Source organism: Amborella trichopoda, chromosome 12 (genome assembly GCF_054954075.1).
Source record: "Amborella trichopoda isolate Santa Cruz 75 chromosome 12, AtrichopodaSantaCruz75HAP2 v2.0, whole genome shotgun sequence".
In the NCBI taxonomy this organism is placed as follows: Eukaryota; Viridiplantae; Streptophyta; class Magnoliopsida; order Amborellales; family Amborellaceae; genus Amborella; species Amborella trichopoda.
In genome coordinates this window covers 35,662,416-35,682,036 of record NC_142347.1, presented here as the reverse complement: position 1 = coordinate 35,682,036, position 19,621 = coordinate 35,662,416, and the positions used below count along the sequence as shown (strand labels likewise).

At 33.4% G+C, this 19,621-nt stretch overlaps 1 non-coding gene across 1 annotated transcript; it reads left to right on the top strand.

Annotated features, from left to right (window-relative positions):
• Positions 1 to 12,066: 12,066 nt before the first annotated feature.
• LOC148779549 (U1 spliceosomal RNA) lies at positions 12,067 to 12,226 on the top strand. The gene has a single exon (XR_016046618.1). It is a non-coding gene; the product is annotated as a U1 spliceosomal RNA (small nuclear RNA).
• Positions 12,227 to 19,621: the final 7,395 nt, after the last annotated feature.

Genomic DNA, 19,621 nt, shown 5'->3' with positions numbered 1-19,621 from the left:
TAAAAAAAGACGACTCCCATCCGTTTTGTACCTTTTATAATGTAAATTTAAAAAAAGACTACTTTATCCTTTTTTGGGTATTAAACAGCCGAATTGAAAGGTTTTTTGGATGTTCAACATCCGAAAGGTCTCTAGAATTTCGCAGTCATATTTTCGAATATTGAATATCCGCAAATGGTTTCGAATGTTAAACATCCAAAACCATTTTCGGATGTTGGACATCTGAAAGTGTCACGTTTTTTACATTTTCGAATGTTGACAATGCAAGCTTTATGAAATGTGACTGATATTGTAACAAAAAATACATTGAATTCGGATATTAAACATCCAAAAAACCCTTCAATTTGGTTGTTCAACACCCAAAAAAGGATAAAGTCATCTTTTTAAAAAAATTACGTTATAAAAAATAAAAAACGGACAGAAATATAATAACATAAATTATTTGGTATATCTACTAATAATGCAAAGTATAACGGATAGATATGTAACTTTTTCTATTCATAAATTAAAAAGAAAAAAGAAAACAAAAAAAAAAAAAGTATACAATGAGAACATTTATCTTTTGAATAATGTGGTTACAACTAATCTTGACGTTTGGATGTGAAATTAGGTAATTGCATTTATTCCATTGACCAAGCACAAAGTTAAAAAAAAAATTCTCGAACTTTGTGACACACTCAAACTATCAAATTCACATCTGATGGTTATAAGCAACTATGCTTTCCTTGTATAATAGGTAAATAGTCTCATTCTATACGATCCCATTAAAAAATTATAAAATTAAAATTCTTGATCCAATGAAAGGGGGGGAATTTCCTTGCAGGGGAGACGCAAAGAATAGTTTTCCATCCATGTTTGTTGTCACTTGCAAAAATATAAAAAAGAGTAGTGTTTACACAGTTTCCCACCCTTGTTTGTAGCCTCACCACAAACATCGAAGGGGAATTGTTTGGTGTGTCCAAGCCCGCACCAATTACCATGTGGGCTTGGAGATCTACACCGCCCTCCAAATAAAGTGTATATCTACATAGTAAATAATAGTCCTCTAAAGAAAAAGTAAAATCAACTATTTAAATACTTTTTTGAAAAACTATCATTTCTATTTTAAAAATTTATTTATTTTTATAGATTAATAATCTACAAGTTAAAGATTATATATTTCTTAAAAATTAGGATTAAATACTTGTAATAATCCTAAAATTTCAAAAAAAAAAAAAAAAAAGAGAGAAAATAAACTTTTATAAATGATGGTCCATATAAGTATGATAGTCCTTAGGGACCATCACCACTTTTGTTAACCTTTTACCTTCCCCTTAACACGTCCCTTGGTTGCGTGGGACTTAAAGCTTTTACGTTTAATATAAACGTTACACCTTGTGTGTAAGGTGTAACTTAATAAAATATTGTTATAAGGAGTATAAGGTGTAACTTAATAAAATATTGTTATAAGGTGTCGTAAGAGTTTAAATACGAAAGGTGAAGACTCCTATCTTAGAAAATTTTGAGGTCTCTATCTTTAGCGGAATTTTTATCAGAAGCTCCTTCTCAAAATATTTTAGGTAAGTGACATTATTACCTTGAAAAATAATCCATTTTTTAAAAAAAAATGAAATGAAATAATTATTTCTGCTTATTATCATAAATTTTAGGCGCGATAAATTTTATGCGCACGCGACCTCATTATTTTGAAACATAACCTTTTTAATAAAAATTGTGATATTTTATCTATGTTAGAAATTTTGAATGTTGTAAATTATTAGAAATAAATTTATTTATTTTTCTTGTTTATTGTTAGAAAATTTTAGATACTATAAAATTATTAGAAATAAATGTGATATTTATGCTTTTAATGAAATTGTGATATTTCTTTCTACTGTCTTTGAATATTTAGACATTGTAAAATTCATGTGCAAGTGACTGCCTTATTAATTAAAAATTGACATTTTTGCAATTAATTATAACATTGTAGTGAAATGCTTATTTGTGAATTGATATCTTATAAATTGTGATAATTCCGTATTCTTGAATTTCTATAAGAGTTTTTCTATACATATTAAATTGGCAATTATGCTAGAATGTCTTTACGAACTGCTACCTTTCTAAATTTGAGCCCAAAATATTTGATTGGTTATTTTTGAAATGTTATTGAAAGTGACTGTTATTAATGGTTTCAGTGAAATTCATATTAATGATTTCAGTGATATGTTGAGTACATGATATTGCTGCTTTCGAATGTTTAAAGAGATTTAGAAATACTTTAAGTATGCAAGTGGACTCATCTGGTTCGCCGGTGAGGTATAAGTGGATCTATCCGGGATGCCGGTAGGGATTAAGTGGACTCATCCGGTACGCCGATGAGGTATAAGTGGACCTGCAGAGATTAAGTGGACCTGCAGGGATTAAGTGGACCTATCTAGGACGCCGATAGCGATTAAGTGGACCCATCAAGACGCTGATAGGGTATATAGGTGACCTATTTGGGACGCCAGTAGGGTATTTTGTGAAATCTTTTGAATTATGCATTGATATTAAAATGTGATATGTATTTCAATTATTCGGATTATACTTAATTATGCATTTTTTAAAGTGAAACTATTAATGCATTCCTGTTAATAGATCTCTTTTTTGAAAATATTGATATCTTTCAATCATGATTATTTTTAAGATTGTGATATCACTTACTGAGTAGCCAAACTCATCAAATTATGGTAAACATTTTTCCAGGATAACTGCGGTTTCATTTTGAGTGCTTGTCAGGATCAACTTTGGAAGATATTGTAGTTGTGCTTTAACTTTCTTTTGTTACCTTGTAAGAATTCGCCCCTATAAATTTGTCCTATCAAGAAATGTATATATGTTTTGACTGTCACATCTCAAGAATATCAGTATTGTAAATTCTTGGGGTGTGACAATTATGGTATCAGAGCAATAGGTTTAAGATTCTTAGGAAAAAAAAATTTTAAAAAAGAAGAGAATATACCTAAAATCGCACTTATTGCGCGTACAAACTGGGACGAAGTCAATATCCAGAATAGCTGAAGCTATTATGGAAGGAATTCACAAAGCTTTGGAAAGTATGGTTGCTCTAATGCAACATCAGATGGAAAACAACAATCCACCCAGGCAGCTAGTTACGGGAAATGGTGGGAGTGATATTGAACAATTTAAGAAATTGAACTCACCTTCTTTTAAGGGTGTTGTAAACCCACTGGAAGCCGAGGGATGGATTATGCAATTGGAGAAAATATTCGAGGTAATGGAATGTCTTGATGATAGGAAGGTGGCCTTGACAGTTTTTATGTTTGAAGGAGAAGCACAACATTGGCGGCGAATGGCAAAAGGAGTATTGGTTAAAGAAAATAAACCCTTGACTTGGGAAGTATTTCTAGAGGCGTTTAATGAAAAGTATTTCCCAGATTTTATTCGAGACCAAAAAGAAATGGAATTTCTGGAATTAATCCGAGGAAACCGGACAGTAGCACAGTACGAGGCCAAGTTTACTGAATTGTCCAGGTTTGCACCACATATGATTAACAATGAGGCAAGAAAGGTGAAGAAATTTGAAAGGAGTCTCAGACCAGCTATTAGAAGCAGAATATTAGTCTTAAAATTGAGAACTTATGCTGAAATAGTGCATTGAGCCCAAATTGTCGAAAAAGATTTTGAAGATTACCAAAAGACGAAAAATCAGAAAAGCCATGTTAGACCCACACCATCTAATCCACTACAATTCGAAAGGGCAAACAAGAAGCCAAGGCCCTTACCACTTCAGAGCCCAATAGAACCATGTAAAAAATTTGGAAAAAACCATGGATCCAGCCCTTGTTATTGGAATACCGGAGCCTGTTTTAAATATGAAAAATTGGGACACCAGATTAGACAATGTCTTAGCTTACAGATACAACAGCTTCCAAAGTAAGGAGAGATAACTCAAAAGCCTCAGATGAAGGGAAGAGTATTTACGATCACCGAGCAAGACGCTCAGGCCTCAAAATTAGTGATCTAAGGTACTCTTATTATCTTTCAAAAAGTAGCTCATGTTTTGATTGATCCTGGATCTACTCATTCATTTGTGTCACCACATTTTACATGTCACTTAAAGGTAGAACCAGAACAATTAGAATACATTATAGAGGTAGCCACACCGATGGGAAATTCAATTAAGATCAATATAGTGTACAAATCATGTGTAATAAAGATAGAAGAAAAGGAATTGATGGTTGATTTAATACTCCTAAAAATTCAAGATTTTGATGTAATCTTAAGCATGGATTGGATTTCTACATACCATGCAAGTATTAATTGTTATAAAAAAAATGGTTACCTTTAGTATTCCGACATCCAATATTTTACTTCAATAGTATCAAAAAAGACTCCCCATCATATTTAATCTCCTCTATTCGAGCTAATCGTCTCTTTCAAAAAGGGTGTCAAGGCTTTCTTGCCTATATCAAAGAAGAGAGGAAGGAAGAGATAAATTTGGATGTCACTCCGGTTATTCGAGAATTTCCCGACGTTTTCCCTGAAGAATTGCCAAGATTACAGCCTAACAGGGAAATTGAATTCGCTATTGAATTATTGCCAAGGGTGGCCCCAATTTCTAAGGTGCCTTACAGAACGGCACTTACAGAACTTAATGAACTTAAATAACAATTGGAAGAATTATTAGATAAAGGTTTTATCAGGCTCAGTGTGTCACCTTGGGGTGCTCTGGTATTGTTTGTTAAAAAGAAAGATGGGACCATGAGATTATGTATCGATTATAGGCAGTTGAACCAAGTGACAGTGAGAAATAAGTATCCATTACCTAGAATTGATGATTTATTTGATCAATTACAAGGATCACAAGTATTTTCAAAAATTGATCTTAGATTTGGATACCATCAGCTTAAGATTAAAAGTGAAGATGTTCCCAAGACAGCTTTCAGAACAAGGTATGGCCATTATGAATTTTTAGCCATGCCTTTTGGATTAACCAAGGCACCGGCTGCATTTATGGTTTTGATCAATCGGACCTTTAAGCCCTTTTTGGATAAATTTACTATGGTATTCATCGATGATATTTTAATTTATTCCAAGAATCAGAAAGAACATGAGCAGCATGTAAGAATGGTATTGCAAATATTAAGAGAATGATATTGCAAATATTAAGAGAAAAGAAATTGCATGTCAAACTTAGTAAATGTGAATTTTGGCTTGAACAAGTGACATTTTTAGGACATGTCATATCAAAGGAAGGTCTATCAGTTGATCCTTCAAAGGTTGAAACCGTTGTTAATTGGAAACAACCAAGTAATGTGACTGAAGTTCGAAGCTTTTTGGGATTGGCAAGACATTACAGAAAATTTTGTAGAAGGATTTTCTCGAATTGCAACCCTATTGACTCGATTAACACAGAAAAATGTCAAATTTGAGTGGACAAGTGAATGTGAGGAGAGTTTTCAAGTACTAAAAGTTCGATTAACTTCATCACCTATTTTAACTATTCCTGAGGGGAGTGGGGGATTTGAGATTTATAGTGATGCTTCACATAAAGGCTTGGGCTGTGTATTAATGCAATATGAGAAAGTAGTGGCATATGCATCCAGACAGTTGAAAGAATATGAGAAAAAATATCCAATTCATGACTTGGAACTGGCCGTAATAGTATTCGCTTTAAAAATATAGAGGCATTATCTATATGGTGAGCAATTCGAAATATACACGGATCATAAGAGCTTGAAATACCTCTTCTCTCAGAAGGATTTAAATATGAGGTAGATAAGATGGATGGATTTCTTAAAAGATTATGATTGTACAACTCATTATCATTCAGGAAAAGCGAATGTTGTGGCCGACGCCCTAAGTAAAAAATCTACAGGAGTCTTAGCTCATCTAATGATTCAAGAAATGAGATTGTTAGATAAAATAGTGGATTGACATCCGATTCCGTCCATTAATGGTGTGGTAAGTATGATTGCCAACATTAAGGCAGAACCTCAATTAATCCAACAGATCCGTTCGGCACAAAAGAAAGACCCTCAGCTTATAACAATTATAAAAAAAGTGAAGCAAGGAAAAAGATATTAATTTTCTATATATAGTGAGGATTTGCTAAGATTCAAAGTTTGGGTTTGTGTCCCGAATGATGAGAGTGTGAAGAAAGCTATTTTGGAAGAAGCGCATCACTCTCGTTATACGATACATCCCGGAAGTATTAAAATGTATCAGGACCTGAAGAAAACCTTTTGGTGGAATAATATGAAAAAAGATGTAGCACTATTTGTTTCTAAGTGCTTAACATGTCAGCGAGTAAAAGCTGAACATCAAAGGCCCGATGAGTTGTTGCAACCTTTACCCTTGCCAGAATAAAAGTGGGAGCATATCTCTATGGATTTTGTCTTTGGCTTGCCTAGAACAAATTCGGGACATGATAGCATTTGGGTCATTGTGGACCGGCTGACCAAAGCTGCTCATTTTCTGCCGATTCGCACGACGTACACTTTGGATCGACTGGTCCAGTTGTACATTAAGGAAATAGTGCGGTTGCATGGATTTCCGGTCAGTATTGTATCGGACAAGGATACTCGGTTTACTTCTAAATTTTGGGCTAGGCTACAGTCAGCCATGGGGATGAGACTTACCTTTAGCACTGCCTTTCACCCCCAAACTGATGGACAATCAGAGAGGATGTCACACCCCAAGAATTTACAATATTTGTCACACCCCAAGAATTTACAATACTGATATTCCTGAGATGTGGCAGTCAAAACATATATATACATCTCTTTTTAGGACAAATTTACAATGGCGAATTTTTAAAAAGTAACAAAAGAAAGTTTAAGCACAACTTCAATATCTTCCCAAAGTTGATCCTGACAAGCACTCAAATGAAACCGCAGTTATCCTGAAAAAATGTTTACCATAGTTTGATGAGTTTGGCTACTCAGTAAGTGATCATCATAATCCTAAAAATAATCATGATTGAAAGATATCAATATTTTTCAAAATGAGATCTATTAACAGAAATACATTAACAGGTTCACTTTTCAATAAACGCATAATTAAGTACAATTCGAATAATTGAAATGCTTATAACACTTTTAACGGTAGTACATAATTCAAAGGATTTCACAAAATACCCTACTGGCGTCCCAAGTAGGTCACCTATATACCCCATCAGCGTCCTGATGGGTCCACTTAATCCCTATCGGCGTCCCAGATAGGTCCACTTAATCCCTGCAGGTCCACTTATACCTCACCGGCGTACCGGATGAGTCCACTTAAACCCTACCGGCGTCCCAGATAGGTCCACTTATACCTCACCGACGAACCGGATGAGTCCACTTGCATACTTAAATTATTTCTAAATCTCTTTAAACATTCGAAAGCAGCAATATCATGTACTCAACATATCACTGAAACCATTAATATGTATTTCACTTAAACCATTAATAACAGTCACTCTCTATAACATTTCAAAAATAACCAATCAAATATTTTGGGCTCAAATTTAAAAAGGTAGCAGTTTGTAAAGGCATTCTAGCATAATTGCCAATTTAATATGTATAGAAAAACTCTTATAAAAATTCAAGAATACGGAATTATCACAATTTATGGAATATCAATTCACAAATAAACATTTCACAACAATACTATAATCAATTGCAAAAATGTCAATTTTCAAATAATAAGGCAGTCATTTGCACATGAATTTTACAATGTCTAATTATTCAAAACAGTAGAAAGAAATATCACAATTTTACTAAAAGCAGAAATATCACATTTATTTCTAACAATAGACAAGAAAAATAAATAAATTTATTTTTCTAATTTACAGCATTCAAAATTTCTAACATAGATAAAATATCACAATTTTTATTAAAAAGATTATTTTTCAAGATAATGAGGTCACGTGCGCATAAAATTTATCGCGCCTAAAATTCATGATAATAAGCAGAAATAATTATTTCATTTTATTTTTAAAAAGAATGGATTATTTTTCGAGACAATGAGGTCACTTACACATAAAACTGATAAAATAAAGATCCTAGACGGAAATATCAATATTTATTAAAAATAGACTATTTTTCAGAAAGACGATGTCACTTACACAAAAAACTGATAAAATAAAGATCCTAGACGGAAATATCACTATTTATTAAAAATAGACTATTTTTCAGAAAGACGATGTCACTTACACACAAAACTGATAAAATAAAGATCCTAGACGGAAATATCACTATTTATTAAAAATAGACTATTTTTCAGAAAGACGATGTCACTTACATACAAAACTGATAAAATAAAGATCCTAGACGGAAATATCACTATTTATTAAAAATAGACTATTTTTCAGAAAGACGATGTCACTTACCCACAATTATTTGAGAGGATGCTTCCGATAAAAAATTCGGTTCGAGAGGGGAGTTCACTGTGTTTCGACTAGAGAGAGAGATCTCAAAATTTTGTTTTAGGGTGAGAGTGCTCACATCCCCTATTTAAATTCTTATAACGTATTATTATATTGTTTTATTACGCTCTACCTCATACCTGAGGTGTCGCGTTAAAAGCAGACTTTTATCGTACGAAAACCACGTCCGCTAAAGGACGTTGCCAGCTGCAAGCAGCAGGAGGCAAAAACAGGCAAAAGGAAAAAGTAAAGGCAAAGGCAAATCTTTTGAAAATAGTGATGGTTCTCAAGGACCATCATATTCAAACAGAACATCACCTATTTAAAAGCATATTTTCTCCCTTTTTTTTTTTTTTTTTTTTGAAATTTTAGGATTGTTACAGAGGACCATTCAAACCTTGGAAGATATGTTGAGGGCCTGTGTCATTGACTTTACAGGAAGCTGGGATGACCATTTACCCCTGATTGAGTTTGCTTATAATAATAACTTCCAAGCCAGTATTCAGATGGCACCATATGAAGCCCTGTATGGAAGGAAATGCAGGTCATCCATCTGTTGGGACGAGGTGGGTGAAAGAAAGCTTTTGGGACAAGAAATTGTCTAGATAACCACAGATAAGATAGGATTAATTCGTGAAAGGCTCAAGACAGCTCAGAGTCGGCAAAAGAGTTATACCGATAACCGAATGAGAGATATTGAATTTGAGGAAGGTGATCGAGTTTTTTTAAAGATCTCACCAATAAAATGCATTATGAGATTCTGCAAGAAAGGAAAGCTGAGCCCACGTTACATCGGACCATTTGAGATCCTGGAAAGAATCGGAGGTATCGCTTATAGACTTACCTTACCACCCGAATTGGTAAACGTCCATCATGTCTTCCATGTATTATCACTACGAAAATATCAGCCCGACCCATCCCATACCTTGAAGTATGAACCTTTACCGATCAGGAAGGACCTATCCTTCATAGAGCAGCCAATTTTGATACTGGATAGAAGGGTGCAAGTATTGCGCAAGAAGGAGATTCCTATGGTCTGTATATTATGGCAGTACCATTCAAGAGAGGAGTCGACTTAAGAACGAGAAGACGATATCAGAGAAAAATATCCCTATCTTTTTTAGTAATCAGGTACACAAATTTAGATGACTAAATTTCTTTAAGGGAGGAAGAATGTGATAATCCTAAAATTTCAAAAAAAAAAAAAAAAAGAGAGAAAAGAAACTTTTATAAGTGATGGTCCATATAAGTATGACGGTCCTTAGGGACCATCACCACTTTTGTTAACCTTTTACCTTCCCTTTAACGCGTCCCTTGGTTGCGTTGGAGTTAAAGCTTTTACGTTTAATATAAACGTTACACCTCGTGTGTGAGGTGTAACTTAATAAAATATTATTATAAAGTGTCATAAGAGTTTAAATATGAGAGGCGAGGACTCCCACCCTAGAAAATTTTGAGGTCTCTCTCTCTAACCGAATTTTTATCGGAAGCTCCCTCTCAAAATATTTTAAGGCAGTGACATTATTATCTTGAAAAATAATCCATTTTTTAAAAAATATGAAATGAAACAATTATTTATGCTTATTATCATGAATTTTAGGCGCGATAAATTTTATGCGCACGCGACCTCATTATTTTGAAACATAACTTTTTTAATAAAATTTGTGATATTTTATCTATGTTAGAAATTTTGAATGCTGTAAATTATTAAAAATAAATTTATTTATTTTTCTTGTCTATTGTTAGAAAATTTTAGATACTGTAAAATTATTAGAAATAAATATGATATTTTTGCTTTTAGTAAAATTGTGATATTTCTTTCTACTGTTTTTGAATATTTAGACATTGTAAAATTCATGTGCAAATGACTGCCTTATTATTTAGAAATTGATATTTTTGCAATTGATTATAACATTGTTGTGAAATGTTTATTTGTGAATTGATATCCTATAAATTGTGATAATTCCGTATTCTTGAATTTCTATAAGAGTTTTTCTAGACATACTAAATTGGCAATTATGCTAGAATGTCTTTACGAACTGCTACCTTTCTAAATTTGAGCCCAAAATATTTGATTGGTTATTTTTGAAATGTTATTGAAAGTGACTGTTATTAATGGTTTCAGTGAAATTCATATTAATGATTTCAGTAATATGTTGAGTACATGATATTGCTGCTTTCGAATGTTTAAAGAGATTTAGAAATACTTTAAGTATGCAAGTGGACTCATCCGGTTCGCCGGTGAGGTATAAGTGGACCTATCCGGGATATCGGTAGGGATTAAGTAGACTCATCCTGTACGCTGGTGAGGTATAAGTGGACCTGCAGGGATTAAGTGGACCTATCTGGGACGTCGATAGGGATTAAGTGGATCCATCAAGACGCTGATGGGGTATATAGGTGACCTACTTGGGACGTCAGTAGGGTATTTTCTGAAATCTTTTGAATTATGCATTGATGTTAAAATGTGATATGCATTTCAATTATTTGGATTATACTTAATTATGTATTTTTGAAAGTGACACTGTTAATGTATTCATGTTAATAGATCTCCTTTTTGAAAATATTGATATCTTTCAATCATGATTATTTTTAGGATTATGATGATCACTTATTGAGTAGCCAAACTCATCAAATGATGGTAAACATTTTTTCAGGATAACTGCGGTTTCATTTTGAGTGCTCGTCAGGATCAACTTTGGAAGATACTGTAGTTGTGCTTTAACTTTCTTTTGTTACCTTGTAAGAATTTGCCACTGTAAATTTGTCCTATCAAGAAATGTATATATTTTTTGACTGTCACATCTCAGGAATATCAGTATTGTAAATTCTTGGGGTGTGACAATACTATTTAAAAAATAAGTTATTAAGGCGGCCCATATTTCTTCATGTGAGTATGTGGACTCATAGAAACCGTGTCCAACATAGAATAGTGGATTGCACTTTTTCTAATTAGAAAGGGGTGTGAACTTTGGACAATAAATTTTGGACACTCGTCCAAATTTTTTAGAATAAGGTTGTTCTTGATATCTGGACAAGAATCGGTTAGTTCTCAACAGTAAACTGGGTGATTCTATCACATTTGGGTCGACACGAGATTTTGTTGTGGAATCGGGCGAGTCAGTTATTGAATAAGACGATTCTCATTCAATCCGGCAATTTCTCAAAAGAAAATTCAGCAATTGGTGAGTCTGCACAGATGTACTACCCCTAAAAATCATCTTTGAGATAGATTTTGGATCCAAAATTTTTGGATTTTTTAATCTCAACTATAATTATAAATTTGAAATTTTTAATTTTCAAAAATTAGAATAATAGGTTATTGAATATATTTTTCCACCAATTTTGAATATAGTGGAAACATAAATTTTTTTAGGACCATCTCTAGACGCCTAATACAGGAGGAGACACATGTTTCGACTCACCAAGACCTGGTTATGTGAACTGTATAATAAGCTTCACATCAATGGGAATCATGTCGCTATTGTAAACCCTACTATGTCAGAGAGAGAAATGGAGGAGAGAGTTTTTATGTGCTTTTGGGTGGGGTTTAAAAAGAGAGTGGGGACATTGATGCTTTGTATACTGGGAGCGTTTAATCCCACATCGAAAGCGAGAGACAGATAATGTGAGGAGGTTTGTTATAAAACTAAGTGTGGGGTGCGTGGTAAAGCATACTTGCCTGGACGGGGCCAATTGGCAATCAAGAAGGTCTATGGCCTAGGGTTGATGCCCTCATTGCACTTCGGGAGTGGGCCGCCCTAGCATCTCCCCAACCGGGAGGATGTGCGTCACAATTTGGGCGAGGGGGTTACGCGTTCGCGCGGCCCCCGCCATTGGCTAAATCAAATGTTTTTGGTTTTCAATTTTGCTGGTTAAATAAAAGCCTTTGAGATTTGGATTTGTTTTAGTGTTCTTACACGAGTATTGTAATCTTACTTTTGATCGTAAATGAAGTTTAGGAGAGGAAAATTACTTTGAAAACTCGTGTTTTTTAGTTCATGTGATGATTCAATTTTTCTCTTATTTTTTTCTCATTTTTTATTTTTTGTTTTTTGTATTTTGTCACTTTTATCCTTAGGCTGTGGTTTTTATTTTAATTAAGGAAAATTGTTCCATGTGTCGCCATTCCATCATTTTAATTAAGGAAACCGACAATGAAATTCAAATTCCATCATTTTAATTAAGGAAACCGACAATGAAATTCAAATTCCATCATTTTAATTAAGGAAATGACAATGAAATTCTTTTTCAAATAAATGAAATTCTTTTTCAAATAAAAAAATTCTTTTTCAAAATAAAAAAATTGTGCAGATTTTGCGAATCTATGAACACTCTTTTTCAAAGCCTATGAACACTTATTTTCAAAGCAAAATGGACAGTGAAATTCGAAGCTAAGAAAATTGAAAATATTGCGAATTTATGAACACTTATTTTCAAAGCAAAATGGACGATCTAGATAATCTATTGTAATGTACATTATTTTTTGAGCTTGAAATTCCTTTTTTTTTATGTTTTTACAGCCATAATGTTTAAGCCAAGATGATCGATATAAAGATTTTATAATTCTTGAATTGTAATTTTTTATTTATGAGGTGAGGCTTTATTTGTTTTGACCATTGTTTGCAAAATCGCCTGATCTAACCGTTAACCATCCGGTTAGATTGGAATAGGCCAGTGGCCGGTTCTGATTTTGGACGGTTAGGGTGATCAACTGGTATTTAAAAAAATAAAAAAAATAAAAAAAATAATATATATATATTCTAAAAAATAAGAAATTTGATTTGTAATGCATTTTTAAATATTCTTTACATTATGGTAAAGATTAAAATTTGTTTTGGCCATTAATACTCACTTTTATATTTTCCAATCTTTTTTAGAAAATTATAAAAATAACCATTGGAAAATATAAAATGGGTTAAAATCCATTTTTTCATTAATTTTCAACTTAATTTGAATGTGTTTTGTTTTGATCATTCTTTACATGCTTTTCATATTTTAGTATATTTTTTTTAACACTTTTTTTACCGCCTGGGACTTGTCTAGTTATAGAGCAGTTTAATCAGTCGCTTTACCACCGCTTCTAGGCCCATGTTTGGTTAACCATTCTAGTTCGATTTTGCACACTGGTTTTGACAGAGCTGCAGCCCTATCAAACCATTTTCCTTTATTTTTTCATATTCACGATCTCCTTGTTAAAGACTATATGCCATTAAAAAATTGGGTAAAAAATCTATCTCAAAACTAGATTTTTAAAAGGGGACTCATTTCTACATGAACTCATATAAACCATGTCCTTATTATAATCTTTTTAAAATTTTGAAATCTAGGCTGCTCGAGAGTTCATAGGTCAATTTGGATCAGTTCAATGTTTGAAATATTTCATTGCCCTAGAGTTGGATGATTTGAAGTCCTAAACATTAGACCATCCTGTAATGGTCATCTTCCCTTGTTTTGAGGCAGTTTGATATCCCTCTTCCCCTGTTTTAAGGCGGTCTGATGATAAAGACAACTTAGAGTGGTCAGACGTTTCGAATATCAAACCTTGTATTAAACGAAAAGAAGCGTTAGGGATCAGTATGCTATTTGAAGTATTAGATAGCCCTAAAACAAGGGAGGAGGACAATATAGGGGGTGGAATGATGTTTAGGACATTGAACAACCCAATTTAGGGCAATCTGATGTTTGAAACGTCGAAATGACCCATAACTAACCCTAGAGTTCAATAAAAAAAAGTCAAAATAGAAAACTGATATGATGTTTGTAACATCAAACGAAAGGCAAAAATAGAAAAGAAAAAGCAAAAAGTAGGAAATCTATGTAAAATTTTGGAAAAAACTGGATTGTTACGCAATATTAATAAAATTTCCCATTTTGTACATATTTTCAAAAATTATTTCATGTTAGGGGACACACTTCCCCATGGGTGTCCTCTCAAGCATCCATATACATGAAAAATATCAATTAAGAAAAAAATATCGATTAAGAAAACTCTGAGATAATATAACAAGATAGGAAAGTGTATACTGCATGCGTAACATATATAAAATTATTGATAATGTAAATTGTATACAAGTTATATTCCTTTATCATTGTATCACCATTATATATACAATGAAAAGAACCACCTGAAAGGTGTAGGGCACAATTATTTTTCAAAAGTTCATTCTCTCTCCAAAATTCTTTATGAACCAGCCAAGAAAAAATTAAACAAAATTTGAGAACAAATTTTTTAAAAAATACTAACAAATTACATGGAACGGTTCTCTAATAGAACTGCCCATATTTTGGCTGAATTGGGCTGGCTTCGACGATTCCCACTCCGAACCAGTCGCTTTGGTTCGACTTGCCATTTTTCTAAACCTTGCGGATTCTATGCATCCAGGGATGCAATCCTATATTTGAGTCGTTTGACACATCAAACACACATCTTAAAGATGCATGAAGGTGATCCTTCGAAAAAAGAAAAAAAGAAAAAGAAAAAAGAAGCTAAGTATCAAAAAAACTTTATTCAAAATACAATTATTTTTATTTTTTGAAATTTATTATTTCATTATGTATAATGATCCATGTGTTAGGATCATATATTTCTAAAAAATTACATCATAAAATCCATCTACAAATAGATCGTAAAGAGAAGACACAATTCTGCAAATGTGTTCATGATGCAAATCGGGGAGATCTTCAGAGGACGATCCCTCAAATCCGTACTACAAACTGATTTTTTTTAAGAGCGTGATAGAGAGTGGGGACAATCAAATTCTGATATGTTGCCAAATCTACTCATAAACGAGCAAATCTGCTCTCAGATCAGTGGCAGAGCCAACATCCAACTGAAATGCAAAATACTACGTAAAAATGCAATAAAAGTAATTTAATTCTAATAAAATAAACAAAAATGAAAAGAAAATACATGAAAGAGTAAAAATGTACCAGACCGGGCCAATTAGCTCGGGGCTATTGAGGCTTTGAGGCTTTGCCTGCATCAAGACCGGCTAAGTTTATAACATGTGTCATCTTTGTTTCTCTTCACGTTTTGGCCTTGGCTTAGTTGGATGGATTTCTTAATCTAAGGGCTGCAGATGGCTTAAAGCTTAGGTTTTCCTATATCTAGGTTTTCTTTGGTCTCACAATCTCAAACTTTCTCTAGGTACCCAAGCTAATAAGGTCTAACCGCCTAAATGAACCAAAATGATCTTTTTATAAGCTGAAAATCGTTTGGAATGGGTTACAAACCATAACCAGAAGATTTCCCAATCTGGACTGTTGTCTTAGTGGTCCAAAGCTTGGGGCATACAGGTAGTGTCTCTCAAACCAAAATAGTCCAGTTTCAATGAACCTGGCCAAAAATGATTTAGAAGGGGTTGATATGCAGAAACTAACAATTCGAGGCAGTTGGAGCTAGGTGGCACGATGACCAGTAGTATCACCCAGACCAAATCTGCTCAAAATTGATAGATTCCAGTTTGGGGCGATTTTGGACAGTTGGGAAGCTGCTTGCCAAAAGTCAGCCGATTTGGGTCAGTCTAGACTAGAGTCGCCTAGACCAAATATACCCGGAATTGGCAGATTCTTATCTGGGTTGGTTTTGGGGTAGTTGGGATGCTACATGCAAAAAATTAGCAGATTTGGATCAGTTTAGGCTGGGCGACACCAATGGTGTTGCCACTGGTGTTGCCTTGGTGTCGCCCAGGGCAAATCTACCCGAAATTGGCAGATTCTTATATGGACAGATTTTAGGATTGTTGGAATTCTGCTTGCCAAAAATCAACTGATTTAGGTCAGTTTAGGGAGTGGTATCGCCCAGACCAAATTTGCCCAGAATTAACAGATTCCAATTTTGTGGGGATCTACGGGCTCTTGTGATGCTGCTTGCTAAAACTTAGGTCAAAATGAGGTGTTTTACAATTTTTATTGATTTTTTTACTAAAACATGATGTTCTGCATGATTCTAGATCATAGGGCAGGCAGTATGGAATATGGTGGTCTATGATCTGGGGGTTTATTGGGATAATGTGGTCCTAAGGCTGTCTATGGTTTTGAAAACCATCGAATTTGCCAGTTCACAAAATGGGGTGTCTACAGTTGCCCCTCTTTGGCGCTCCCTGTCTTTCAAGGGACAAGTGAGTATTTAAAAAGTAGAGACTGCTAATATTTTAAATTTATTTGATGTCATGTGGTCAGAGGGCACACCAGCTTTCCCTCCAAGACATTGCACACCTTGGGTATTTCATCCTAGGGTTTTCGGCTTGAGATGTTTCGATGAATTACAGAAACTTGGAACTCAAGTTGGATTTTCTGGCCATGCTAATTAACTTCAGAGGATTTCACTTTAAAATTCTTGAACCTGACATTTTATTTGATTTCCTTAGGGTTTCCTAAGGTCTTGTATAGATTTTACTTGTTTAGGAAACTGTTTGCCTGGTCAATTTTGAAGAGAGAGATAAGGCAGCATCTTGGTAATCATCATATATGGGTGTCCAAGCTCCTTTGTTTTAAAAGATGTTTTAGAAATTTTGAAAATAGGGAGAGGTTTGAAATAGAACCTGGAGCTTGAACAGGTCACAATTTTAACAAAGAAAATAATTTTTTTGAAAACATAAACATATAGTGATTTTTTTTTAAAAAGGAAAGATACTTTGGAAAACAAATTTTTAGTTATCAGTTTTAGCTCTTACAACCATAGAGCCCTCTAAGCAGTTTAACATTATGTAGCGATGGACAAATAACCCCGATCCTTTATGTCATACGGGGCTAGACAGATACACTAACAATTTACGTCGTATGGGGTTAGACGAATACACCCAACTTTTTATGTCATACGGGACTAGACACTTTCTGAATACACCCAACCTTTAACGTCATATGAGGTTAAATGGATATAACCGACATTTTACGTCATATGGGGCTAGACGTTTTCCTGTATTGGCTCTTTTACATCGGACAAGTTTAACGTTTTTTGAATTGTGATTTTGGTTGGTAGTTTAGACTCGTGCCATTAGGGAGTATCATAAAAATTTCAAAAATTAATTGAATGTCTAAAACAATCTTTTTCATAAGAAAAATGCATAACAAAACCAACTTTTGTTCTCAAAAGGCTTCGGAATTGGAGTAGGGACATTTTTGTCCAAACATTTTTGGGCGACACTAGTCTTGTCACCTGCGCGACACGTCTTGTGTTGCCCAATGATCTGGGCGAGATACCCTGTGTTGCCCAGGCCACCGACCTCCAAAATCAAATGATTTTGATTCCGGAGGTTTTGGGGGTTGCCTTATGCTTATTTTTTAGAATGTTTTGGGTTTTCTATCGAAATTGGTTGGCAGTTTAAGCTCGTGCCACCAAGGAGCATCTGACAGGTTGTCTAAGACTGATTTATTTTAAAATAATTTGAAAACAGTTAATTTTAGAAAGAAAATATATGAAAAATGATGATTTTGGATCCCAGAATGCGCTGGAACTTGAGCAGGGGCATTTTTGTCCAAAAATATTTGGGTGACTAGTAGTGTCGCCCAATATGTTTTATCTTTATATATATATATATATATATATATATATATATATATATATATATATATATATATATATATATATATATATATATATATATATATATATATATATATATATATATATATATATATATATATATATATATATATAGTGGTTTTAAAAAATGGATCGGTGACCGGGATCGGGCACCTCAAAAACCCACCTGGATCGGTGAATCGGCGATCCGGATTGGGAATCGACCGAATCGGCAGGATTAAATCGTAAAAAAAATCCAAAAAAATTATTAAAATTCATGTATTATTTCGAATGGCCACTAAAATCTCGAATTATTGTATTATCTTTTATTTTATTTTTTCCTTTTATTTTTTTGATGACATTATTTTCTTCTTTTTATTTTTTTTAGAAAATAAATTGTTTTTGACAAGAAATGCTTGTTGTATTATCTTTGATTTCAATTTTTTCTTTTTATTTTTTTGAGGAGATAAAAATAAAATGTTTTTTTTTTCTTTTTTTATGGCATTATTTTCTTGCTCTTTATTTCTTCATTGATATTATTTTTTTTCCTTTTATTTTTTTGATGATATTATTTTTTGCCTTATATTTTTTGAGAAGATAATTTTTTTTTTATGACGTGATTTTCTTCTACTTTATTTTTTTTTATGACATTATTTTCTTCCTTGATATTATTTTTTATGTTATTATTTAAGACAAAATAAAATACAAAAGTAAAACACATTTTTTGTGACATTATTTGACAAAAGAAAAACTATTTTTTATGACATTTGACAAAAAGAAAAAAGTTAACACCATGGAGATTAAAACCTGAAACCTCCGGTATAGAAATCTAGCGTGATAACCAACTCCCTGCTGCACCGCATTTAGCATATTATGCTATAATAAATCAATATATTGATTTAACATCTCAACGTTGGGCATTGAGAATTATTCCACTTTGAAGAGAGGTGGGACAAACCTTGGGTATATAAACAGTTGAACCATCAGCTACTCTAAACGATATGCTGGGATGGGAACCATGTGCGGTGCACATAAGGTTTTTGCACACGCAAGACGCACGCAAGATGTATTTACATCTGTGGAGCATGCTGACATCAGCTACAACAAATCTTGTGACGTCATACCGGCGAGAACTGTCGGTTTATGATGTCATGAGGGCGGTTCACTATATATATATATATATATATATATATATATATATATATATATATATATATATATATATATATATATATATATATATATATATATATATATATATATATATATATATATATATATATATATATATATATATATATATATATATATATATATATATATATATAATGTTTAAAAACTTGCCCAGTCGAGCCGGACTCGCTCGGTTCGACTCGGGAATGGTCTGATATCGAGCCAATCCCACGAAAAAATTGGGAATCGCTTGTGTCCAGAGAGAACCGGGTGATTCCCAATAGCGAATCACGAGTCTCACTGAGAGTGACACGTGGCAGCCTCACGAGAGTGACATGTGGCACCTAAAAATCATCCACATGTACTAATTCACCTCACTTGTATGCCCCCCTCTCATTTCTACACGCATAGCTAATGGACTAGTACACAACATTTTATAGAGAACAAAGGGTCACTCATCCTTTGATGTGGGATAATTCCCACAAAAAACCATTCAAGCAAGATGATTGAATATGTGTTATATTATAGAA